General features: G+C 42.3%; 1 pseudogene; it reads left to right on the forward strand.

Moving 5' to 3' along the window:
* Positions 1-27,581, forward strand: part of LOC141271472 (uncharacterized) — a 149,419-nt pseudogene that overhangs the window by 50,816 nt on the left and 71,022 nt on the right.

The raw sequence follows: 27,581 nt of genomic DNA on the forward strand, positions 1-27,581 counted from the left end.
GAACTGAAGCACAGCTGCCGGCAGCTCCTGGACCGGGCTGCGATTGGGGTCTATGGTGCCTGCGGGCCGCGTGTTTGAGACCCCTGATTTAGACGATACATGTACAAACAATATCAGACATTACAGAGTAACACATAAGTTGAAAATTCAAACGAGTGTTGAGGCTGTTTGATAAGACTTTGGGTAGTATCTTTACATCTGTCGTCAAGGGCAAGGTAGGCCTATATGATTCTACCAACTGGGAGTCATTACTTGGTTTCAGCAACACCACAATTATGGCCTCCCACATTGATGTAGGCAGTGAGCCTCATGCCAGGTAATCTTTGAAAAACTCTTAACAATTTAGGGAGAACGTTGTCCCCATATTTTTTATAAATGTCAACAGATAGGCCATCAAACCCTGATACCTTCTCATTGGTCATTGAGTCAGCCACCACCTCCAATTTTTTTACAGTAAGAGGAGCTGTTATAATAAGGCCCTGTTCATACATTCAGTATTTGGTCAGCATTTTACATCAGTATTTGTAAACCAAAACCAGGAGTGGAACAATCAGAGGAAAAGTATAATAGAAACACGTCACCACTTCTGTATTTTTCACCCACTCCTATTTTGCTTACAAATACTGATGAAAAATACTGACCAAATACTGAACGTGCCCTTATATTTAAGTCATTGAGTCTTTACTAAGAGCAGTTTCGTAGAGTATAGAGTGAGAAAATCAGATTGTAAAGACTCGAAAGTTATCTGAACGATAGTGAATTAGACAGATTAGACCAATCATTCCAGCAGTTTAGAGATTAGAAACAGGTCTGTAATTGCCAGAGCAGTTCTGGTCGAGGGATGTTTTTTTAGTAATGGGGTTATAACAACAATATGTTTGAAAGAGATAGGAAAGATACAAAAAGAAAGAAAGGTTAAATATTTTAGTTGGGCAGTGATGGCTGGGGATTGTCAGTGCTGAGATTTGTGATAGGGACCTGCACTTTAGGACTAAGGAGGAAGTGAAAAGTGTCAAGGAGTCATTTGTACTACAGGATAATTAGGTGATGAGGGTGGTGAAGCAGGCTTGTTTGGAAAGGTGAAAAACAGTGGATAAAGTATTCTGCCAAATCTGATTTTTTTTCTCTCCGCATATCACATTTGGCACACCTAGAGCATCCCAGATGAAAACCTGTTTGCGACATGTGCCAGGGTTTGTGTCAGTGTGTTCTGTGTATAGGGGATGGGCTGATTCATCCGGCGCACATTTGAGTTTCTTTTTATACTGTTTAGCAGCTAAATTGGAACAGAAGATCAAGGAGATTGGGGACAATGATGACTGTATATACTATATTCTGCACAAATTGCTGGGTGTTAATGGCATGAAACTTTCTATTTGTACGATATGTAGGGGTGTCCTGAAAGGGGCGACAAAGGAAAGAAGTCTTTTGATCAGAGAGCGGGAGAGAAGAGTTAGCAAAGACATACCCTGAGCAGAGACGGAATAATATTAAGTCTAGTCTACTCCTGTCTTCATGTGTATGAGAGTAAGTTATAGAAGGCAAAAAGAGTAAGTTAGAGATAGAAGATGAGCAGCAGATGGAGACAGTGGATTATCAGTAGGGATAGTAAAGTTCCCTGTGATGAGAGCGGGTATGTCACGGATAAAAAATAGGGAATTTAGGTGAGAAAGTGATCTTGGAACTGGTGGGGTTGGCCCTAAGGACAGTAAACAAGTGCCATTTGCAGAGAGAAGGGATGGAAGAGTCTGATTGTGTAGGCCTCAAAAGAGGGGAACATAAGTTAGAGTATTTGGAAATGATTTGAATAGTACTTTGTGTTTGTTCTAAGTTTGGGGGAAGTGAAAAGTGTAGCCCACCATTCAAGAGAGAAACAGTGGAGGTGGTGTCCAAGTATTGAATCCAGGTTTCAGTGAGAGCCAAGTTAAGAGAATTTGAAAGAAAGAAGTTGTGACTATAAGGGTAGTTTTTTACACACTGAATATGAATTCCAGTAAAAGAAGACAGGAAAAGACATGCAATAAATGGTTATAAGATTAGTAAGTTTCTTGTATGTGGCCGACAAGAAGTTAAATTTAGCAATAGAAGGTGGGCCAGAATTCAGAGAGATTTTTCCTGCAGATAGTAATGAGTAAAAGAATAGAGAGAGTCAGTCATTTGCAAAAGTGTCTCCTATGAAGTGCAGTAGAAGAGGATGGTTTTGAATGTTTTATAGAAAAAGCAGAGTAAAACTCCCGCACTCCTGTACCTCCTCACCCTGCTGCTAAACAGTCACAAAGGATCCAAAAGGACACCTAGCCCATGCTTGACCAGGTACTTACCATAATGAAACAAGTCATCAATAGTCCATATGTATAAGAGAAAAAGTGGTAGCACTCACCGGTCTGAAAAAAGGCAATTTTTTATTTCATTACACTGCAAATTGCCTCTTCAGAGAAAAAGAGGACTTGAACTCTATAGCGCCACCTATTGGAAACAGCAATCCAACGAGTCGTGCAATATGACTTAGGATAATAGCCAAATCAGAATCTCAATTTGCAGACACTGTGTTTCGGGCTGTTGGCCCTCGTCAATGCAAAGTATGAGAATTGATTTGGCTAGGTGAGAGGCTCTCTGGACAGCAAATAAGCCTCCTTACTTTGGCATGCAAGAGCTGGTGTGTCACTTTCCTCAAGGAGAAACGTTACCCCTTAGACCTCAGTCCAGAGAGCCTCTCACCTAGCCAAATCAGTTCTCATACTTTGCACTGACGAGGGCCAACAGTCCGAAACACCGTGTCTGCAAATTGAGATTCAAGTCCTCTTTTTCTCTGAAGAGGCAATTTGCATATTAAATTTCCCAGAGGAGCATTGCACGACGAATAAGCCTCTTTACTTTGGCATGCCAGAGCTGGTGTGTCACTTTTCATTACATTAAAATTTATTGCGGGGGAGCATATGGAGCACCTGTCAGACGACGGCCGTTTCGCGCTCATTTGCGCTTCTACGGGTCGTCTGACAGGTGCTCCACAAGCTCCCCCTTAATGAATTTTAATGTAAAGAAATAAAGAATTGCCTTTTTACAGACCAGTGAGTGCTACCACTTTTTCTCATCTGAATGTTTTAATCTTGTGAATAGAGCATGTTAGCTGTACATGGGAGAGGGGATAAGTGAGGGACTGACATGGTTAGAGTTCACTCGATATGTGAATAAGCAGTAAATATGAAAGAAAACAGTAGCTAAAACAAAGATTCAAATGCTCTGTCTAATAACGAAGTTTAACTGCCTGGACATTTTGACAAAGATGGCATCTGCACATGTACTTCCATTAAAGGGAACCTGTCACCAGGTTTTTGCCATATAAAGCAGGGCCAGCACCTGTACGCCCTATGCGGCAGCATACTAAAATGCTATTTTTATGTTCCCAATGCACTCTCCAAAAAACAAAAAATAGCTTTTATTATACTCACGGGCGGGGCGGTCCAGTTTCATGGGCCTCGCTGTTTTTGATCCCGCGTCTTCTTGCTTCGTGTGGATGACTTTTTCGTCTTCATCCACACAGTATCCATGGCATCGGGCTCCTGCGCAGGCCACTTCTCTGCTCAGTAAGGTACTGTACTGCGCATGTGAAGGGAAAAGCCAAAGAGCGCCGGCTCATGTTACATCTGCTCAATATAATGTTCCATCGGCTCATCTTCTCCCCATTCAGGTCCCTACAATATCGGATCCTCTCAGTGGAGATCTTCTATATAAGATTATTTTCCTGATTGACACGTCAACAATGGATAGGGACAGAGACAAGATGGCAGACAGGATATTACACCTCACCCTAGAGATCCTCTTTCGGCTTACTGGAGAGGTGAGAGATTCTGATGATGTCACATTACATCATTCTTATCTATGGGAATAACAGATGGACAGAACTTGAGAGGTGAGGACTCTGGAAATGTCTGTAGTGAGATTTATTAATGTGTCTCTCTATAACCAGGATTATACAGTAGTGAAGAAGACCTCTAGTGAGCATTGTCAGGACCCTGTGTCTGAGAGATGGGGAAGACCCCTGAGCCCAATTATGGGGCTTCCACCTCACGCCCTGATACATGAGGACATCAATGACCAGAAGATCCTCGAACTCACCTACAAGATGATTGAGCTGCTGACTGGAGAGGTGACACTGCTGGGAATGCTGGGACATTATACAGTAATGCTATGAAGGGATCGGGGGATGACGGTATCATTGTATGTGTCAGGTTCCTATAAGGTGTCAGGATGTCACCGTCTATTTCTCCACGGAGGAGTGGGAGTATTTAGAAGGACACAAAGATCTGTACAAGGACGTCATGATGGAGGTTCCCCGGCCCCTCACATCACCAGGTAATAGGACTAAAAACACATGGCTTTTAATTATCTCTATGTAAACAATGAATTCAGTCCCTGTATGTGTTTCCTTCAGTTCTATCCAGTAAGAGGACAAAACCAGAGAGATGTCCCCCTCCTCTTATTCCACAGGACTGTTTAGAAGAAGATCCCAATATTTCTCAGGATCATCAGGTACATGGAGAGAAGGTGTCATGAGATGTTCCCTATGATTTGTAGAAGGCTGTGAAGGTCTTGTGCTCAGTCTTATTTTATCCACCAATATTACTTATTCATTTATTTTACTCACTTATATAGCGCCATTAATTCCACAGCTTTTCAAATATGATCATCACTGTCTCCATTGGGGCTCACAATCTAAATTCCCTATCAGTATGTCTTTGCAAACATGGGGAAAACATACAAACTCCTTGCAGATGTTGTCCTTGGTGGGATTTGAACCCAGGACCCCAATGCTGCAAAGCAACAGTGTTATCCACTGAATGGCCAATTTATTAGAGACACCTACTCTTTAATGATTAGAGCTTCCCAATATAGAAATTAGACCCATGACTAGAGTTGAGAAAAATAATTGTAGGTCCCAGGTATGGCGCTCACCTCAGTACTCCGTGGCAACCGGCACTAAGGAATCCTGTGTGCCTCTTAAAATTACTAAGATAGATGCTGGGAAAGGAAGTTGTTTCTGCGCTCTCTGGAGTCATGACAAACCATTAGTATGGATAAAATGTAGGTTTATTATTTACGCGTTTCAGAGTCCACCGACTCCTTCCTCAGGACAACCATACATGGTTGTGTACGGTTGTCCTGAAGAAGGGGTCGGTGGACTGAAATGCTAGACAATAAACCTACAATTTTATCCATACTAATGGTTTGTCGTGACTCCAGAGAGCGCAGAAACAACTTCCTTTCCCAGCATCTATCTTTGACATATCCATAGGAAGCTGCAGCATCTGGAGTCCAGGCTTTATAGGTGTTGTGTCCCACACAACCCTACTAGGTGAGCAGTTTTTAATACTTCTGTAACAATTATTAATTAGATAAGACCCTATTGCGCTCTTGCATTTTTCCATAGCTCTTAAGATTACTAGGCCCCCTGCGAGATAGAACAAGTTGTTCAGAGTATGTCAGTACTGCCATCTAATTTGCGAAAAAACTGCGAGAAGCTAGCCTGTCAGCATAGGCCAATATTTTTGCGAAACAGTCTCAACATTTGGTGGAACCTATGACATTAGGAATTTTCTGGAGTTCTGAAGGCCAATGAAAATCCAGATAGGTGTCTGTAGTAGAGTGGCCATTCAATGTATCTTCTATACTTGGTGGAGATGTCAGAATAAAGCTTATCATAGATATTAGATGTTGTCTGGATCTTCCCATTTTCTGGTTATGGAGACTGCTGGTTATAATTAGGAGTCGGCAAGTTGGATTTATACTGGAGACCTGCAGCTATGTGATAACTACTGCTGTCATGTCATTTTTCTATTTGAAATAGTTTCTGATGATTTCTCCATCTGTCTGTGACTTTTACAATCTTTGTTTCAGAGTAAAAATGTGACCCCCATTAAAACTACAGAGACATATGTGAGTGGTGATGAATGGTATAAAGTGGAGATATGTACAGACGACTATCCAGGTGAGTAGTAACCACTAAATACGATTCTACTCATTCACTGGCTGTTCACCAGAGTTTTCTTTTATGTGAATTTTACAAATTGCACTTTGGACTGAGATTGATAGTTCGAAGAGGAATTTAAACTGCTCTGAAGTAATTCAGACAACAAGCCAAAGCATTGATTGAACAGTACATCTATGTCAGAGACAGACTGTAATCCATCCAATGCAAAAAACACTTTTTGTGCAATTTGCATGCAACTTTCTGTTGCACAACAGTTTTGGAGCAGCAATGTGACTGTAAGAGAGCAGCGAAAAATCCAGCAGTTTTGTAGTTTTTGCAACAGTCACAACACAGTTTCTCATGCGGCATCACGGCCTTTATGTTGTTCAATGCTTGCTAGCGCGCAACCATAAAGTTTGCAGATTGTCGCTTCAGAGAGGAAGAGGACTTGAACTCTAGTGACACCTATTGGAAGTAGCAATCCTAGAAGTCAATGTCGACCCTTTAACGAGCTTTGCAATATGATTTAGGATGAAAGCCAAACCAGAATCCCAATTTGCAGACTCAGTGTTTTGGGGTATTGCCCATCGTCAGTGCAAAGTATGAGATCTGATTTAGCTAGGTGACAGGCTAAGACTGGAATCGAAGGGGTAAGGTTTCTCCTTGTGTAGTCCTCTTCCTCTCTGAAGAGACAATTTGCATATTTAATTTCCCAGAGGAGCATGCAATGCTGAGCGGTGGCAAGGTGCGGATTTTTCTCCCAGTGCTAGAGCTGAGCTCGTTGAGGTCACCGCAGCTCAGTTAGGTCACAGCTGCCCGTGGGAATAACAGCTTCACTGATCTGCGGTAACTTCAATGACGTCACTGCAGGTCAGTGAAGATGTTCTCACAGGCAGCTCTGTGCCTGCCTGGATTCATGACTGAGCGGTCACATCTTGCCACCACTCAGCCATGAATTTCAGATTTCCCAGAGATGGATTACGACGTGGGACCTAGAGTTTTCCTTATGGATTATCATCTTGTCGGATAGCTGAGAAATATGGTTGTTCTTATTTTTTGTCTTTTACAGAGGACATTGGCCTTAGTGGATTATCTTCAGGTGAGTATAAGTTTGCTTTTTTATTTTTCCTTTTTCCTAGTGGAAAAAAAGGGATGGGGAATGTTTATTTCAATATAGTAGTCTGTGTCATTATTTCAAATAAAGAACTTTATTATGGGTGTTTTTTTACTTACAATCTGACTATAGGTTTAGTAATGGGGGCGTCTTATAGCATAAAGAAGGCCTCGAACAATGTTGTTGGCAAACTCTTGGAAGACAGCTTCTAGTTGTTACTGAGTTTGAAACAATATACTCATATACTCAAATATCCATAGTGAGTATTTATAGCTGTTTTCCATCTGAGCCACTGTGCTGCAACAACTGGTGTGAATAAACAGATCAGAAGAAATCTTTCTCTAGTCACCAGCCTTTTCAGAGAACTAAACACTGTAGGAAACCTATGACCCAACTGGAGGAGAAGCCTTAGCTAGATGCACACAGACGTGATAGACTTTGGGAAAGAAGTTGTAAAAAACATTGAAAATCTTGAAAAAATCAGGAAGTTAGAGATGGAAGTCAGTTGGTTGAATGATTTATAACTGATAGACAATGTAAATGTCGAATCCTTAGAATCATGGGCTATGTAATGCACCATCGTATCCTTAAAAATCTTGTCGAGTCCAGAAAGGAAATTTCTGGCAAACACAACAATTGTTATTATTTGAAACAGCTTGCCGATTTGAGCTGTTATTATGTCACCACAAGCTTACTTTATGGTCACGTGCTGACCATAGTTCCATCCTCTTCTGTCAATAGAACAGTGTACCTTTTTTTTCAAGGTTCCAGAGTCTCAATCTCTGGATCGCTTGGGGTTCCAGCAGTCAGACCCACAGTGATGAGCAAATTGTAACTTGATTTTTTTTTTTATGTGGGTCGCTGACCCTTTAATGGTTTTGACCAGTTATTTTGTTGATTTATGCTTACCAGTAAGGTGAGGCAAAAAGTAGTCAGCTTTGTGCGTCACCCTAAGCATTAGTCTCTTACCCGCAGTTTACAGCTGATGAGCAATACGTGGTCAAAGATTGAACCAGATGTATAGACAAAAGTCTGGCAGGTTGATGTCTGAGAAGCAGATTAGTCTGTTGTAAATTGAATTGTGTTGCAATTAGTACAGACATTTTTATATAGAAATCTAATGATATATATGATTGATATGTCAAGGCACTCGTATTGAAAAATAACAAAATTGTTTTTATTCTTGACAGACGATTGTACCAGGAGCTCAGATGGACATGTCCTAATTTCAGATTTTAAAGTAGAAGATCAGGGTATCACACCAGATGTATATGAGGAGTATTCCATTACCATTGTCCCAGATACATATCCAGCTCTTCACAGCAAAGTTCTGTCACCTGATCCTTTTCAACATAGTCTATCTACCGATTCATCACAGCAAGATAACAATAATAGCATGGATGTTGAACATCAAAGAGAAAACACTGGGGAGAAGCCATTTTCATGTTCCGAATGTGGGAAATGTTTTTCTCGGAAATCTGATCTTGTTAAACATCTGAGAACTCACACAGGGGAGAAGCCTTATTCCTGTTCTGAGTGTGGGAAATGTTGTTCTCAAAAATCTGATCTGGTTAGACATCAGAGAATTCACACAGGCGAAAAGCCTTTTTCATGCTCTGAATGTGGAAAATGTTTTAACCACAAATCAATTCTTGTTACACATCAGAAAACTCACACAGGGGAGAAGCCATTTTCATGTTCTGAATGTGGAAAATGTTTTAATCGCAAATCAATTCTTATTAGACATCAGAGAATTCACACAGGGGAGAAGCCATTTTCATGTTTAGAGTGTGGGAAATGTTGGTTTCAGAAATCTGATCTTGTTAAACATCAGAGAAGTCATACTGGAGAGAAGCCTTTTTCATGTTCAGAATGTGGGGAATGTTTTAACCAGAGATCAACTTTTGTTAGACATCAGACAATTCACACAGGGGAGAAGCCATTCTCATGTGCAGAATGTGGGAAACATTATAACAATAGATCAAAACTTGTTATACATCAGAGAAGTCACACAGGGGAGAAGCCATTTTTATGTTTGGAATGTGGGAAATGTTTTAACCAAAATGCAGATCTTATTAGACATCAGAGAATTCACACAGGGGAGAAACCATTCTCCTGTTCTGTGTGTGGAAAGTGTTTTCGCCAAAACTCATATCTAATTCAACATGAAAGAGCTCACACAGGGGAGAAGCCATTCTCATGTTCTGTTTGTGGAAAGTGTTTTGCAAACAAATCAAATTTTCTTAAACATCAGAGAATTCACACAGAGAAAACTCAATTTTCTTTTTTTCCCTTAAATCAGTTTATTGACAAATTGTAGACAGGAAAAAAAAAACGGAACAGATCAAGTCACATGTGATACAAGAAAAATAAACAGTGGAGCATTTACAGCACTAAGTGTTGATTAATAAATGTATGCAATTACCAATAAACATGTATTATCAAAAAACAACTACAAGGGTGAGTCAAAATAAATCTACACTCTGGCTGTATAATTTTTTTTTATCCCCTTCACAACCTATGACGTATAGGTACACCATAAGTTGTATGCTGGCATTTGATGCGGGCTCCGGCGCTGAGCCCGCATCTTTTCAGGCACATGACAGCAGAATTGATCAGCTGTCGTGTGCCCTTAACAGCCGCGGGTGGAATTCCGATCCTTCCGCAGCTGTTAACATGTTAAATGCTGCTGTCAATCACTGACAGCGGTATTTAACATGTGCTTGCCAGAAGTGCGACACAAACCCCGCCGATCGGTGCCCCTGTCACATGATCCGCGGTGCGCCGATGGGTTGGCATGACAACCGGGGATCTGCAGAAGACCCTCGTGCTTTTCATTGCAGATCTGCTATGAGCGCCGCCCTGTGGCCGGCGTAATAGTAGATGATCATTTCTGCTACACATGGCTCGTGTAGCACAAGCGATCAGACGATCTCAGCTTATTGAAGCAAGTAAAAAAATTTTAAAAAAAGTTTGTAAAAAATATGAAATTTTTTTAAAACTATAAAAGTTCAAATCACACCCCTGTAGCCCCATTCAAAATAAAACAACAATAAAAAAATACAAGTATTTGGTATCACTGCGTTGAGAAATGCCTGATCTATCAAAATATAGAAAGAATTAATCCGATTGGTAAATGGCGTAACGAGAAAGAAAATAAAAATCCCAGAATTAGGTTTTTTTGGTCGCCACAACATTGCAATAACAGGTGATCAAAACATTGTATCTACCCCAATATGGTATCAATAAAAAACGTCAACTCGACGCGCAAAAAATAAGCTCCCACCCAGCCCCAGACCCAAAAAAATGGAGATGCTACGGGTCTCGGAAAATGGCGCCATTTTTATTTTTTTTTTGAAACTTTGGAATTTTTTTTAACACTTAAATAAGAAAGAACCTATACATGTTTGCTATTGGAGAACTTATAATGACCGGGAAAATCATAATGGCAGGTAAGTTTTAGTATTTAGTGAACATGGTAAAAAACAAAACAAAAGACAATTTTGGAATTGCACTTTGTTTTTGCAATTTCACCGCACTTGGATTTTTTTTTCCCCGTTTTCCGGTACACTATATGGTAAAATCAATGGTGTCGTTCAAAAGTACAACTTATCATGCAAAAATCAAGCCCTTAAACGGCCATATTGACGGGAAAATAAAAAAGTTGTGGCTCTGGGAAGAAGGGGAGCAAAAAGCAAAAACTGAAAATCCCAAGGTCATGAAGGGGTTAAGCTACTTTCAGAATCGACAAATACATAGTTTTTCAAAATAATCTCTGTGCTTTTCAATACAGTCTGTCCATTTGTCAACACTCTTTCATATTCCTTCATTGAAATTTTTTTTAGGCTCAGCTTCGAGCCACAAATGCACTACTCTTTTTGCCTCTCCATGTAATGATTTGCCGCTGTCATTCATCTATCTCATAGAATCGGTTCATGTGCATACTCAATGATGTCATCAGTTGTGGATGTGGACAGGTGTTCGGCTGCGATTCATGGCTGACACTTGTGTGACCTTCCTTGACCGTCACTATCCATTCATACACATTTGTTCGTGAAAAGAGAAATTTAATATAACCAGAGTGTGGAAAAGTTTTGACAACCCCTCATAGAATCCAAATAACACATATACGCTGAATGGGCGCTGTATTAGAGACACCCATCTAGTAGTGCATTGGATCTCCTTTTGCCTTCAGAACCTGCAGTAATTCTTCTGGCCATAGATTTCACTAGGGTTCTGAAATCTCTCTGCAGAAATATTGGTCTATGAGGAGAAAATTATTTCTTGAAGTTGTCTCAAAAATTGGGCTTCAAGATTACTTCCCAAGTCTTTCCTTTCTGTGTAACTGGTTGTCTGCTGTTATAGTTGGTGTGCTTGAAAGCTTTAGAGAAGCAGTGTTGTATTAAGCTGCAGTGTGCATGACATCAGAACAATTGTTCACTTCCACCGGATCGTCTTTCACATGATGCTTTTCCTCAATCACGCTATTCTTAGTATACTCTCAATACAGTTGTACAAGTAAACCCCACAAGGATCACAGTTTTAAATACCAGTCCAGGCTAATCTAGCACTGGTGACCATGCCTTGTTCGAAATTACTCAGATCATTCTATTTTCCCATTCTAATGTGGATTCACAGCTTAAGTATCTAGTGTCTAAATTCTATATAGGGAAGCTCCACTTGGGAAAGGGCTGATATCTAATGAAGCAGCGATTCTGTGTATATCAACCATGTGCATAGGATAATTCACGTTTATATATACAATATGATTACATCCTAATTCTGTTATCCGGTGCCTATTTCTTCCTTCTGATCTGACATCGGTTATGAAGAAATGCGGCTAAACTTGTCTCAATCATCAGCTGGCCATGGGATAATTGACTTGCCAACTGTCCCACACTCTTTATGTCAGATCAGGTTGAAGAGCGAGAGAGATGTGTTGGACAACCCCTTTAAAACTTGTTCCCAAAGATTAATAAACATCTGCTTTTATAAACTATATCATGTTTGGATCTTTCATTTTTTTTTCAGCTACAATGTCAAATGTATATTACAAACATACAAAAGTAATGTGTGAATTTAGTCAATACTGGACAAAAGTCATTGTCTTGTATAACTTTTCCCCTGCTTGGCTTCCATCTATCTCCTCCCTTCTTTGGTTCTATGAAGCCAGAGCTGTCAATCAAATAAGGACTGGGTAGAGATAGAGGGACAACAAGCAGGTGGAAAGGTGTATTTAAATGATTGACCCCTCCATGAAGCACCAAGCGGCTGGACTTCGTTTGAAGAATCATTCCGTGCTGACAGAGTCCCTTTAAAAGCATGTGTGAGATTTATTTCTGTCAAAAACAGTAGGAATTTTTTGGGACAGACAAAATCAGTCAAAAATGTTCTATAGTGACCCCACTGTAACCCTGTGGGAGTTTAATGGTTTTGCATTTCAGTAAGTTTCAGTAATGTTTTTCATAGTCGGTTGGTTAGTCTTTTTTCCTGCAACGCAATTCTCAAAAGGAGTGTTAGTGTTCACGATGCTTAGCTGTCACTTTCCCCCTGAAGGGACACCGCCAGGCGATCGGGTACCCCCATACGCTTGGTTCTACTTAAAATGGTTACTTATACCCCGAACAGTAGTTCTTTACTTACTGTTTCTTTTGTTATGTTTGTTTCACCCTGTTGTCTTTTTCCCACAGTTGCTTCAAATGTCCATCGATGCTTGCAATCATTTCACTCTGAGGGGAGCGGACCGCCGAGAGATTCAACCCAATGGCGACACTTTTTTTAAGTATGCCTCCTTCAATGTGAAGGGGTTTAACATCCTGGAAAAAAGGGCCCAAATTCTTAGATTACTTCACAAAATAAAGGTACAGATTGCGTGCTTACAGGAAACACACTTTAAAGAACATCATACCCCTACCCCTAAAAACAAATATTATACCCACTGGCACCTGTGTAATAACACCCAATCTAAGAGTAAGGGAGTTGCTATCCTCATTCACAAAAGCCTGACACACGAGTTTGTCGAATGCATTAAAGATCCAAATGCAAGGTATATGCTCCTAATTTTAAAAATTGAAGGCAGACTTTTCACAATCATCAATGCTTATACCCCTAACCAGGGTCAAACTCAGTTCATTCTCAACCTAATAGACAAAGCCATTCCCATTGTCCAGGGTACAGTCATTCTGTGTGGAGACCTCAATTTAACACTAGATCCTACATTAGATAATTCAACAGGAAAAGCATCTCTATCTTATTCAGCTATCAAAAAAGTAAAGAGGGCATTTCTCCAACTACAGCTCTGTGACGTTTGGCGCCTCACACACCCGACTGTCAAAGATTATACCTTTTATTCCTCCCCTCATGATTCTTACAGCAGAATTGACTTTATCCTGGTGCAACACCGAGCCCTATCTTGGCAGCCGGAGACGGAGATAGGGACTATGCTTTGGTCTGACCATGCTCCCATATTCTGTTCTCTCGTTATTCCCAATCTACCCAAGCTTTCAGGGTCGTGGAAACTAAACGAATCCTTGTTACTGGACCCGGTGTGCACCCAGGATGTAACCAACACAATATCAAACTTTGAGGAAGACCACAAATTCGACGTATCTCCCCCCACAATCAAATGGGAGGCACTGAAATGCGTTCTTAGGGGTCTATTTATTAAACATGGCTCCCGATTGAAGCGAGAGAAGGCACATAACCTCAATCTCGCTCTGCGTAAAGTAGAAACCCTTGAGGTAGCCCACAAACATGTCCTCTCCACAGCAACACTCCGAGACCTATTATCAGCCAGACAGGAAGCCAAAAAACTATTAGACTTGGGATATAGACGCTATCTCCAGGTCTGTAGCAGTAAGTTCTATGAATATAGCAATAAATGTGGACGCATGCTAGCGAGAGCTCTAAAATCCCAACAAGCCCAAAATCACATCCCAAAAATAAAAGACAACTCGGGTCAAATGCTAAACAAAACGGAAGATATTACAACTGAATTCCATAAATATTATACTCCACTATACAATCTCGATGGTATACCAAACAACACATCCCCTGTTAATACTTCCTTGATTGGGACCGACACGCCTGAGACACAAGCACAGAACCCTTTAAAAATGTCTCCCGCCACATCTGTAGATGAACCCTTAACAGAGCCCGAATTGCAGTTAGCTATCCAGTCGTTAGCGAGTGGAAAAAGTCCAGGCCCAGATGGATATACAGTCAAATTCTATAAAACATTCCTTCCGCTCTTTTCACCTATCCTGCTGGGAGGATTTAATCACGCATCCTGCACAAACACCTTCCCTCCCCAAACTACAGAGGCACATATCACTGTTCTCCCAAAAAAGGGTGGGGACCCACACTTATGTTCTAGCTATAGACCAATCTCTCTGCTGAACGTGGATCTGAAGATCTACGCGAAAATATTGGCGAATAGGCTGCAACCTTTCTTAACCGCACACATACACTTGGATCAGGTGGGATTCCTCCCTGGGCGGGAAGCTTGGGACAACACTTTAAAGACAATTGACATTATTCATCATGCCCAATCAAGAGGTATCCCTCTACTGATACTCTCTTTGGATGCTGAGAAAGCATTTGATAGAGTCTCCTGGCACGCCATATATTACTCTCTTAAAAAGCTTGGGGTAGGGGACCCTTTTATAGCCAAAATCATGGCCCTGTATCGCAATCCGTCAGCTAGGCTGAAGATAAATGGAACATTATCATCACCTTTCATATACCAATGGGACAAGACAGGGATGTCCTCTGTCCCCTCTCTTATACATCCTAGTGATGGAGCACCTGCTCTCATCAATCCGCGATAATCCCAATATTAGGGGGATTGGGGTGGGAGGCACCGAGTACAAGTGCTCTGCATTTGCTGATGATGTCCTGCTATATATCACTCAACCACATATATCCATCCCTGCTGTTATGGCTGAAATAGATCACTTTGGTACATGGTCAAATTTTAAAATCAATGCAGCGAAGTCTGAGGCCCTCGGTGTTTCCCTCCCCAAATCCATACAGGATTCCATCCAGTCCAACTTTCCCTTTGCCTGGCCCTCACAGGGTATCAAATACTTAGGAATTCGTATTCATAGAGACCTCTCCCGTCTATTTTATCTTCATTTTGGGCCCTTTATTGAACAACTCCATAGAGATCTTACTTCTTGGACGGTGAAGGATTTTTCCTGGTTTGGCAGAATAAATATACTAAAAATGAACGTCCTACCTAAACTCTTATACCTCTTCCAAACCATTCCCGTGATAATTCCCTCAAATTTTTGGAAAAGACTGCGCATTCGGGGAGATGTTCTGATCAGACACAAACAAAAGGGGGGCCTTAGCCTTCCGGATTGTAGAAGGTATTACATGGCAGCAGTACACGCTAGAATCCTGGACTTCTTCCATCATTCGGAGGGGAAGGTATGGGTCAAAATAGCTCAATCCATTTGTCCTAAAGCTCTTACCACTCTCCCATGGTGCGCCCATTTAACTGTCCCCTCTCTTGGCCTTATGTCATATAGTACTTATGCCACTGCTCTGGCTTTGAGATCCCATAAAAAAAGCTTATCCTTAATCGACCCCCAGGGCCCCTTGCTCCCGATTTCAGATAATCCGGATTTCCCACCAGGACTATCTGCAAATAGATTTCTCGGTTCAAACAAATCCCATCCGATATTCTTTTCTCATGTCATCTCCAACACTTCGCTGCTCCCCCTCAATGACTTGTTACAGGGAAGAGCCACTTCCCCGAAGGCTAATTTTGAATATAGTCAATTACAACACTTCTATTCAACTGTGAAGAAGCGCACACATCTTCATAGAGATCTCACAAACTTTGAAAAATTGTGCCTATCATTGTCACCCCTACACACTCCATCTCCCTACTGTATAATCTCCTCATTGCCCAGGTAGCTGACAATAGGCCAGGATTCTGCGGTACATGGGAAAGGGAACTGGGGAAGTCCTTCTCTGACTCACAATGGGATAAATGTTTCTTCCTAACACATAAAACCTCAATAGGGTCCAAAGCTCAGGAAACCTCCTTCAAAATGATCTCTAGATGGTACCGGGTACCAGCAGTCCTTCATAGATGGTACCCAGTGGTCTCAGACAGATGTTGGAGATGTGGGGAGGGGGAAGGGACAATGTCACACATATGGTGGGGGTTCCCTATAATAAATGCATTTTGGGCAAAGGTGGTTCCCATGATTGAGAAAATAACTGGTTTGACTATCCCTAATACGCCAGAAGCCCTCCTTTTATCAATGTTACCAATAAGTAAACGTAGTTATAAAAGGTCATCAATAGGCTACCTAATACAGGCGGCTAAGAATGTCATTCCACGACACTGGAAAAGCAGAGACCCACCCACTGTGGAGGAATGGTTTGCGGAGATCTCCCTCCTTAATAGGAAGGAGCATCTGATTGCCATCTCACCGGCTGATGTCGATAGATACTGTGTGATTTGGAGGGATTGGATGGATTTCCAAAACTCTGACGCCTACCATCTAGCCCCCAACTAAATTTATCCGGGATGTCGTCACAACAATGATCATAATCACACTCTATTGATTGGTGGTCTGCCGTGGTCCGCTCCCTCTCTCTCTATCTTTCATATGGAAAAATACATGCTTGATCTGGATATTGATGGAAAACCCTCCCTGTACCCCCCCAATATACTGTAGTTATGCATAGATTTATAGTTACGTTACCCCTTTTACTATGTAGATTGTATTTTCTTGTACTTTTTCAACACAAAAAATAAAAAAAAACTTGAATTTGAAAAAATGTTCTATAGTAGACAGAGTGAAGGAACTGGGATTTATTGTACGGATTTATTGTCAACTAGATGGTGGCCCGATTCTAACGTATCGGGTATTCTAGAATATGTATGCGGCCGACCAGGCGCAATGAGTAGAGCGATGTTTAAATTTGGCGCCAATATCGCTGATTGGTCGCGGCCGAAGGCCGCGACCAATCAGCGAATCGTATTAGTGAGGACTGGGGAGCGGCGCTGCCTGTGCAGGTACTTCTGCTGCAAGCAGCCAGGAGATGACCGGCTGCTCGCAGCAGAAGTATCCCGACCCGCGGCGCCGCTCCCCGGTTCTCCCTTCACATTTGCCGTCTGGAGATCAGCGGCCCTAGCCGCTGATCTCCCACCGCCGGTCAGGGTACTTCTGCTGCGGGCATCTCCCGGCTACATCACCGCTGACCTCCGTGCGGCAGATGAGCTGCTAACGGCCGCCATCTTTTTCTGAAATCCCGCGTCGCTGATTGCCCGCGGCCGGACCAATCAACGACGTGGGATTTCCTGGACAGAAGGACAGACGGGATAAGACGATTATATATATTAGATATGTCATATCCATTGGTTACACCAACACTACAGTATCACACAACGTTTCAGGTGAATACCCTTCATCAGATGTATAGGCTATGTTCACTGCATATAGGTCAAAGGGATTCAAGGGTGCGGGGTGGGATTCCCCCAAACAGGGACAAGCTGGATCCAGCTGTATCAAGGTCTGCTGTGTGTGAGTAAAAGTTTGATCTGCAGTGACTGGACAGTGTTCTGTGATGGGCATCCCCATCTTGTCAAGAAAATTGGTAAAAAAAAAGCCCTACACATAGCATGATTTCTCCAAAGTTCCCTTTATAGAGTATGATGAACTACTCAGATTTCCTCCCTCCACTAACCTACCTGTGCCCGATATTGCCATTCCTGTTTGTGGCTCCACCATTACTCCCCAGCAACAAGTCCGCTGTCTTGGGGTCATACTCAATTCAGATCTTTCCTTAGTCCTCACATCAAATCACTCGCTCGTGTCATCTACACCTCAAAAACATCTCTAGAATCAGAAGTTTTCTTACCTTTGACTCGGCAAAAACTCTTACTGTAGCTCTTATTCATTCTCGTCTGGATTATTGCAACTCTTTACTAATTGGTCTCCCTCTTTCTAAACTTTCCCCTCTCCAATCCATCCTGAATGCAGCAGTCAGGATCATATTCCTCTGCAACCGATACACCGATGCCTCTTCCCTGTGCCAGTCATTGCACTGGTTGCCCAACCAATACAGAGTTCAATATAAACTTATCACTCTTACCCACAAAGCTCTCCACGATTCAGCACCACTCTACATATCCTCCCTCATCTCAGTCTACCACCCTTCCCGTGCCCTCCGTTCTGCCAATGACTTAAAACTAAAATTCTCTTTAATCCAAACCTCCCACTCCCGTCTCCAAGATTTCTCACGTGCTGCGCCAATTCTTTGGAATGCACTACCCAGGACAATTCGACTAATTCCCAATACCCACAGCTTTAAGCATGCCCTAAAAACTCATTTCTTTAGACTGGCCTATCGCCTTAACACACTTGTCTAACTGTCCCAGTTTGGCACATATCAAAATTTTCTTCAAAATCCTGTTCATACCATCCATGCACTGATAAAGAATAGGATGGAACTATTTAAATAGGTAGAGACCATAGTAACCAAAAGGGTCCTCCCAAACTAGATATGAGAAACAATACGAATCACCAGGGAGTTGTAACCCAAAAAAACAGTCAGTACAACAGTAATGCATATAAAACATAATGACATTTATTTAATTATTATCATAATGGTGAGAAGTGAATGATAAAAGACACGTGTGACAAATTTGGCACTTATATGTAATAAAATATAGTATTGCATATAGCGTGTCTAGACACATAGGAAGATCAAAAGGGACATATTCCATATATAGGGGATAGTCAGGATGTATATATAGAGATAGTTATAGTCCCTGCAACAATAAAAGTTTAAAAAAAAAACAATACTAGCCAAAATGGCCATGTGTCCAGAAAAGCACAGTGGCATATAAAGTCAGTAGACACCCATAAAATACTGCAGTGCCAAGTTGGTCAGAAACAGGAGCCCCTACGCGTGTTTCGCGTATGTTTCGTCGGGCCTGTGTGTTCTATGTGCCAGGCGGGTTTTTATATATGCCGCCAAACGCATGTGTGCGATAGCCATCACTAACACAGCGCATGGGGGCGGAGTCTCCAACGTCACTTCCGTCCCGTTCGGCAAATCACGTGAGAGGTGCATGTCAGGAAGAATACTTGCCATGACGTCAATGACACACATCGCACCGTATTGATGCCATTGGGGGCGGGACGTGTAGGGAACACCGCGCGCATGCACACCTTGGTGGTATCGCACATAAAGATACAATGTGTCTGACAGGGTTTTGTGGTTGTATATTGCAAGTATATTATGCTGGCACCTTTATACTAAGGAACTCCGGGATAATCTGTAAGTAAAATACAGTACAATATATACTACAGAAATGTGCATACCAAACAAGAGAGATGGGTTTAATACATATAATCAGCACAAGTTAATGTACAGTCATGGCCAAAAGTATTGAGAATGAGGCAAATAGTAATTTTTCCTAAGTTTACTGCTTCATTTTTTGTAATGGCAATTTGCATATACTCCTGAATGTCAAAGAGTGATCAGCGTAACAGCAATTACTGTACTTGCAAAGTCAATATTTGCCCAGAAAATGAACTTTAACCCCCAAAACACATTTCAACATCATTGCAGTCCTGCCTTAAAAGGAGCAGCTAACATCGTTTTAGTGATTGATCCATTAACACAGGTGTGGGTGTTGATGAGGACAGGGCTGGCGATCAATCAGTCATGATTAAGTAAGAATGACATCACTGGACACTTTAAAAGGAGGCTGGTTCTTGGTATCATTGTTTCTCTTCAGTTAACCATGGTTATCTCTAAAGAAACACGTGCAGCCATCATTGCACTGCACAAGAATGGCCTAACAGGGAAGAGTATCGCAGCTACAAAGATTGCACCTCAGTCAACAATATATCGCATCATCAAGAACTTCAAGGAGAGCGCTTCCATTGTTGTCAAAAAGCCTCCAGGGCACCCAAGAAAGACATAAAGGAAAGGTGATAACTAAATGGCTCATGGAACAAAACATAGAGATTTTGGGTCCATGGCCTGGAAACTCCCCAGATCTTAATCCCATTGAGAACTTGTGGTCAATCATCAAGAGACGGGTGGACAAACAAAAACCAACAAATTCTGGCAAAATGCAAGCATTGATTATGCAAGAATGGACTGCTATCAGTCAGGATTTGGTCCAAAAGTTGATTGAGAGCATGCCAGGGAGAATTACAGAGGTCTTGAAGAAGAAGGGGCAACACTGCAAATATTGACTTGCTGCATTAACTCATTCTAACTGTCAATATAACCTATTGGTACTCATAATATGATTGCAATTATATTTCTGTATGTGATATAAACATCAGACTAACACTAATAAAAACCAGAGGCCAGCAGATCATGTGAAAATATAATTTTGGTGTCATTCTCAAAACTTTTGGCCATGACTGTACAGCATATACATAATATCAAATCATGAGAAGTGGAGTGCTGCCGCAGATGGTATTGAAAATGCTTTTCCATGATGGACACAGAAGAATCAGACACAAGGAAGCTGGGTTGACGGCGGACACCATAGAAAAAAGAAACTTCTCGGTAAAATAAAACACAGAACATACAAAATTAATTTGTTAAAAAGCAATACCAGGGTGGTAAATCAAAAACGCCAATGAGAAGGGGATGGGATAAGAAAAAAGAGGGAAAAGGAGAGAGGGAAAGAGGGAGAAGAGGAGGGTGAAAAGGATGGAAAGGGGGAGGAAAAGAAGGGAATATTTAGAATTTTCCATGGAAGTCAAATTCATAAGAATGGTGAAAAACTTAATTTTTCATTCAAACCGGACGGGGTCATAGAACCTAGTTTGACTATCCACCGACACTCAAGTTGGGCCAGTAGTTTTTTAAGGTCTCCACCCCTGGCACCACCATGAATGCGATCGATGCTCCTAACTTTGAGGCCATCTGGATCGCAGTCATGGTGGGACCTAAAATGTCGAGGTATAGTCTTAAGCAATGTTATATCCTTCACTTTTGCTGCGGCACGTATGTCCCTCACATGTTACCGTGTACGGACACGTAATTCGCGGGACGTAAGGCCCACGTTTATCAAGCCACATGGGCAAGTGGCGTGATATACGACATGAGTCGTGCTACACGCGATATATTTCATGATTTTAAATTCCCTGCCTTCTGCCGAACAAAATGTAGTCGTACGGCAGGCCTATCATGAGCCACACGGAAAACAGCCAAGTCTCTTGTCTACCCGTACAAAATGGAAGAGAAGGATTTGAGATATAGTGACTAGTGTTGAGCGAGTATGTTCTGTCCGAGTATGCTCGGGCCGAGCTCCGAGTATTTACAGCTGCTCGGTGATATGGTTGAATCTCTCCCGTGTGCATGATTTGCAACTGTTTGACAGTTTTATTACATGTGAGGAATGTGTAAGAAATAAACATTCCTCACATGTAATAAAACTGTCAAACAGTCGCAAATCATGCACACGGGAGCGATTCAACCATATCACCTAGCAGCTGTAAATACTCAGAGCTCGGCCCGAGCATACTCGGAGAAAGGGTTAATAGAACATACTCGCTCAACACTATTAGTGACTTCTCACAGATAGATCCTTAATATTTTTGCTCCTTCTCACCGTGAGCAGTGGACTCTCTGGCAGGAACTTGCGAATGATAGGGTCAGTTTTTAAAACAGACCATCCATGCACTGAATAGCTTGTCTGTACTGTACACATACTGGCTGGCGACCAGTTCATGTATTGCTATGTACTTACCCTATTTAGCATATTATGGCTGTATTATACAATATTTGTACATTTTACCTTTTGTGTCACCCCCCCTCCCCCACCCCCCTATTTCCTCATAGACTGTAAGCTTGCGAGCAGGGCCCTCACTCCTTTTGATATCTGAGTTATGCTTTTTTGGTAATGTCTTTTTGTCTGTTGAAGCCCCCACCCCTAAAATTGTAAAGTGCTGCGGAATATGTTGGCGCTATTAAAATAAAAATTATTATTATTATGATGGCACCACAGCTCCCTATGTACAGTATGATGCCCCCACAGCTCCCTATTTACATCATGATGGTCTCACAGCCCACTAACTTTCACAAATACTTTAGTCTATAAAGAAAAGTGCTTCCAATAGGCTCTCTCCATAAACCTCAGCTCCTATCTTTTGAGCTCCAAAACAAGCAGAGACACTATAGTTGGTATTAAGCAATCTTAGCCGTAGCGACATTTCAGGACAATCCCCTTTCTCAAGTTTGTGGTTCTTGGTTAACTGTGCATTTAGAACACATAACAGCCACCACCAACAAATACATTACAATGAATTACTAAGACTCCACTTACAAGTTCTTTTCACTATTTAATACAATGTAATACCTATAAACTAGCAATATATAATTATTAATTTTATTTAATAATATAAACAATTAATTTTGCTTTATAAAATATTACTATATCAATGTTACCTGTTTGTTATAGCTGTTTATTAAATAATCCAAATCAATGTCTAACACTAAAATACACTGCTCAAAAAAAGAAAGGGAACACTCAAATAACTCATCCTAGATCTGAATGAATGAAATATTATCATTGAATACTTTGTTCTGTACAAAGTTGAATGTGCTGACAACAAAATCACACAAAAATCATCAATGGAAATCAAATTTATTAACCAATGGAGGCCTGGATTTGGAGTCACACCCAAAATTAAAGTGGAAAAACACACTACAGGCTGATCCAACTTTGATGTAATGTCCTTAAAACAAGTCAAAATGAGTCTCAGTATTGTGTGTGGTCTCCACGTGCCTGTATGACCTCCCTACAATGCCTGGGCATGCTCCTGATGAGGTTGCGGATGGTCTTCTGTGGGACCAAAGCATCCGCCAACTCCTGGACAGTCTGTGGTGCAACGTGACGTTGGTGGATGGAGCGAGACATGATGTCCCAGATGTGCTCAATCTGATTCAGGTCCATAGCTTCAATGCCTTGATTTGCAGGAACTGCTGACACACTCCAGCCACATGAGGTCTGGCATTGTCCTGCATTAGGAGGAACCCAGGGCCAACCCCACCAGTATATGGTCTCACAAGGGGTCTGAGGATCTCTGAGGAACTCATCTCGGTACCTAATGGCAGTCAGGCTACCTCTGGTGAGCACATGGAGGGCTGTGTGGCCCTCCGAAGAAATGCCACCCCACAATATTACTGACCCACTGCCAAACCGGTCATGCTGAAGGATGTTGCAGGCAGCAGATCACTCTCCACTGTGTCTCCAGACTCTGTCATGTCTGTCACATGTGCTCAGTGTGAACCTGCTTTCATCTGTGAAGAGCACAGGACGCCAGTGGTGACTTTGCCAATCCTGTTGTTCTGTGGCAAATGCAAAGCGTCCTGCACGGTGTTGGGCTGTGAGCACAACCCCATCTGTGGACGTTGGGCCCGCATACCACCCTCATGGAGTAGGTTTCTAACCGTTTGTGTAGACACATGCACATTTGTAGCCAGCTGGAGGTCATTTTGCAGGGCTCTGGCAGTGTTCCTCCTGTTCCTCCTTGCACAAAGGCAGAGGTAGCGGTCCTGCTGCTGGGTTGTTGCCCTTCTACGGCCCCCTCCACGTCTCCTGGTGTACTGGCCTGTCTCCTGGTCTGGTAGCGCCTCCAGCCTCTGGACACTACGCTGACAGACACAGCAAACCTTCTTGCCACAGCTCGCATTGATGTGCGATCCTGGATGAGCTGCACTACCTGAGCAAGTTCTGTGGGTTGTAGAGTCCGTCTCATGCTACCACGAGTGTGAAAGCACAACCAACATTCAAAAGTGACCAAAACATCAGCCAGAAAGCATTGGTATTGAGATGTGGTCTGTGGTCCCCACCTGCAGAACCACTCCTTTATTGAGTGTGTCTTGATAATTGCCAATAATTTCCATCTATTGTCTATTTTTTTGCACAACAGCATGTGAAATTGATTGTCAATCAGTGTTGCTTCCTAAGTGGACAGTTTGATTTCACAGAAGTTTAATTTACTCGGAGTTATATTCTGTTGTTTAAGTGTTCCCTTTATTTTTTTGAGCACTGTATATAAATACATACCTAGTCACTAATAGTTTTAAAAAAAAACTACATATAAGATGGTTATCTATTGGAATCTTCAGTACTGATATTGACGTTTTTATTTAAACTTCTCTTTTTAATAACCAAACTTATAATTCCTCTTGATCTCCTCCTGCTATTTCTTCCAAAATCCTCCATCTTAATTCACATACCTGATGTTTATGTTTAAATAAATGTCTAGCATTGTTGTCTCTCCATATTCTTTCTCTAAATCTTTCAGAATTTTTTTTTTTAGAATCTTTTCTTTTTTCTTTTGTTCAAAAGTTCTACTGGCTGAACGATGTTCTGTGAAACAAATTTTAATCGTTACAGGTGTCTGTCCTATGTATGCTCTCTATACACAGTATGATGGCCCCACAGGTCCCTATACACAGTATGATGCCCCCACAGCTCTCTATATACAGTATGATGGCCCCACAGCCCCCTATTCACAGTAAGATGTCCCCCACAACCCACATATATACAGTATGATATCCTCACTGCTCCCTAAATACAGTATGTTGATCCTCACAGCTCTCTATATACAATGTAATGGACACCCTGCTCACTACATACAGTACGTACAGTATGACGTCCTCACAGCTCCCCTATACTCAGTATGATGTCATTACATCCAGGGGCGTACAAAGAAATCATGAGGCCCCATAGCAGAAGTTCTAAGCGCCCCCCCCCCCAAATAAAAAAAAATACATATTGCGTAGGACATAGAAGAGCATATCTCACAACTTTGCAGCCCTTACAGAGTAATTTTCCTCCCTTTGAAGTCCTAGATATCCCTTTCATTGCCCCCATAAAGTATGATGCCAACAAAAGTGCCCCCCAAACACGGTTTGATACCCATACAGTGAATTCCTACACCACACCCTCCAGATGCACAGTATGATGACCCTACTGTACCCACCCAGCAAAGTATGGTGACCTCTACACAGTATGATGACCGAACTGGGACCCCAGCACAGCCTCCCACACAATATAATTGCCCCCACACTGTATATTGCCCCCCATGGCCCTCCAAACAGTATTATGGCCCTTCAAACAGTATAATGGACCCCACATAGCCCTCTGAACAATATAATGGCCCCCACATAGCCCTCCAAACAGTATAATGGCCCCCACTTAGCCCTCCAAACAGTATAATAGCCCCAATGTAGCCCTCCAAACAATATAATAGTCCCCACTTAGCCCTCCAAACATTATAATGGCACCCACATAATCCTTCAAACAGTATAATGGCCCCACATAGCCTTCCATACAATATATTAACCCCACATAGCCTTCCATATAGTATAATGGCCCCACATTGCCTTCCATATAATGTAATAGCCCCCTCACACTAATGGGCCTCATAGTGGTCGCATGGCCTGACGCTATTGACCACTGATCACATCTCCCTATAAACAGTATGATGTCCTTTATAGTTTCTCTTATATATAGTATGTCTCCACAGCCTCTATATACAATATGACTTCCCCACAGTTCCCCACATTCCAGTATATAGCAAATGATGCTCCCACAGCCCACAGATACAGTGTAATGTAACCCAGCTCCATATATAAAGTATGATTCGCCCACAGTCTCTATATACAATATGATGATCCTCACAACTCCCTATATATAGACCCCTAGATACAGTATGATGCTGCAGTTCCCTATGTACATGATGGCCCCACAACCCTATGTACATTATGATGTCTCTATACAGGCCCGATGTCAGAACCCGGCGCACCTAAGTAAGTGCCGGTCCCTGAGCAGGCAAGGGGGAGCACTCGCCATCGGGCACCCCAGCACGCTAAGGGGCCCCGCTTGCTCAGGGCCCCGACATAATACTTCCCTCTCCCCGTGCCTCTTCAGCAGGTCCTGTTTCTTCCGCGTCTTCTGACTGTGACGTCTCAGGTCAGAGGGCGCGATGACGTCTTTACAGCGCGCCCTCTGCTGAGCAGTCACAGCGCAGAGAGCATGAAGATGGCGAAGCTGAGAAGTCTGTGTCATGGGTGTATCAGGTTTGACAGACAGTCATTCTGGATCCGGTTGTAGAAGGTTGCTGCACTTGGCTTTGCAGACACCTTCTTGATCCTTTCATCATTCCTCCCTCTCTAGGACCCAGCGGTGATCTCCACCTTCTGCTGCTAATTAACATACCCTTGCTGGATTTTAAATACCCTCCGTTTCTCCAGAGAATCGCTGGTGATAGAGTAAATTCCTCTGTAGAGGTCTGGAGTTCTAGCAGTTGGCTAGATTCTTCTTGGAGTTCCTTTGCGGATTGTAGTTGTGATCTCTCTGGTGTCTTCTCAAAGCTAAGTGTATCCCATTGTCTGTTTCCCTTGTTTGTCTTTAGTTGCAGTGGGGCTGACTAGTGCTCACCCCTCCCCCTCCCTTCCTAGGGCCTAGCTCTAGGGACAGCCAGGGCTAAGATATCCTGCTCGGTGATACGTGCAGAACCTATTTAGGGACGATAGGGGAGTCAAGGTGTTGTTAGATCTGCCTAGGGGTCTCCATTCTCCCTTTCCCTAGTTGCTGGGCTTCCCCCCTTTTCCTGTAGTACGCTGGGTCCTTCCCATACCTAGCATTAGAGTCCGGAGCAGAGCAGCAGCCAGAGAGGAGAGGTGAGTATTTGATTTTTTTTTTTTATGTATGGAGGCTTGGAGCATTACATGGAGCCCATACAGCCTGGAGCAATATACTGGACCCATACAGCATGGAGCACTATGGGGCCCATACAGCATGGAGCATTATATGGGGCCCATACAGCATGGAACATTATATGGGGTCCATACAGCATGGAGCATTATACGGGGCCCATACAGCCTGGAGCAATATACTGGGCCCATACAGCATGGAGCATTATATGGGGCCCATACAGCATGGAGCATTATATGGGACCCATACAGCATGGAGCATTATACAGGACCCATACAGCCTGGAGCAATATACGGGGCCCATACAGCATGGAACATTATATGGGGCCCATACAGCATGGAGCATTACATGGGCCCATAATTCTGTATGGCGCATTATATGAGGTCCATTATTCTGTGTGGAGCATTATATGGGGTCCATTATTCTGTATGGAGCATTATATGGGGTCCATTATTCTGTATGGAGCATTATATGGGGTCCATTATTCTGTATGGAGCATTATATGCAGTCCATTATTCTGTATGGAGCATTATATGGGATTCATTATTCTGTATGGAGCATTATATGGGGTCCATTATTCTGTATGGGGCATTATATGGGGTCTATTATTCTGCATGGAGCATTATATGGGGTCCATTATTCTGTATGGAGCAATATATGAGCCCATTATTCTGTATCGAGCATTATATGGGCCCATTATTCTGTAGGGAGCAATATATGGGGTCCATTATTCTGTATGGAGCATTATATGGGGTCCATTATTCTGTATG

Source organism: Phyllobates terribilis, unplaced genomic scaffold (assembly GCF_046119375.1).
Source record: "Phyllobates terribilis strain yellow unplaced genomic scaffold, ASM4611937v1 Scaffold_5__5_contigs__length_657084704, whole genome shotgun sequence".
Classification (NCBI taxonomy): Eukaryota; Metazoa; Chordata; class Amphibia; order Anura; family Dendrobatidae; genus Phyllobates; species Phyllobates terribilis.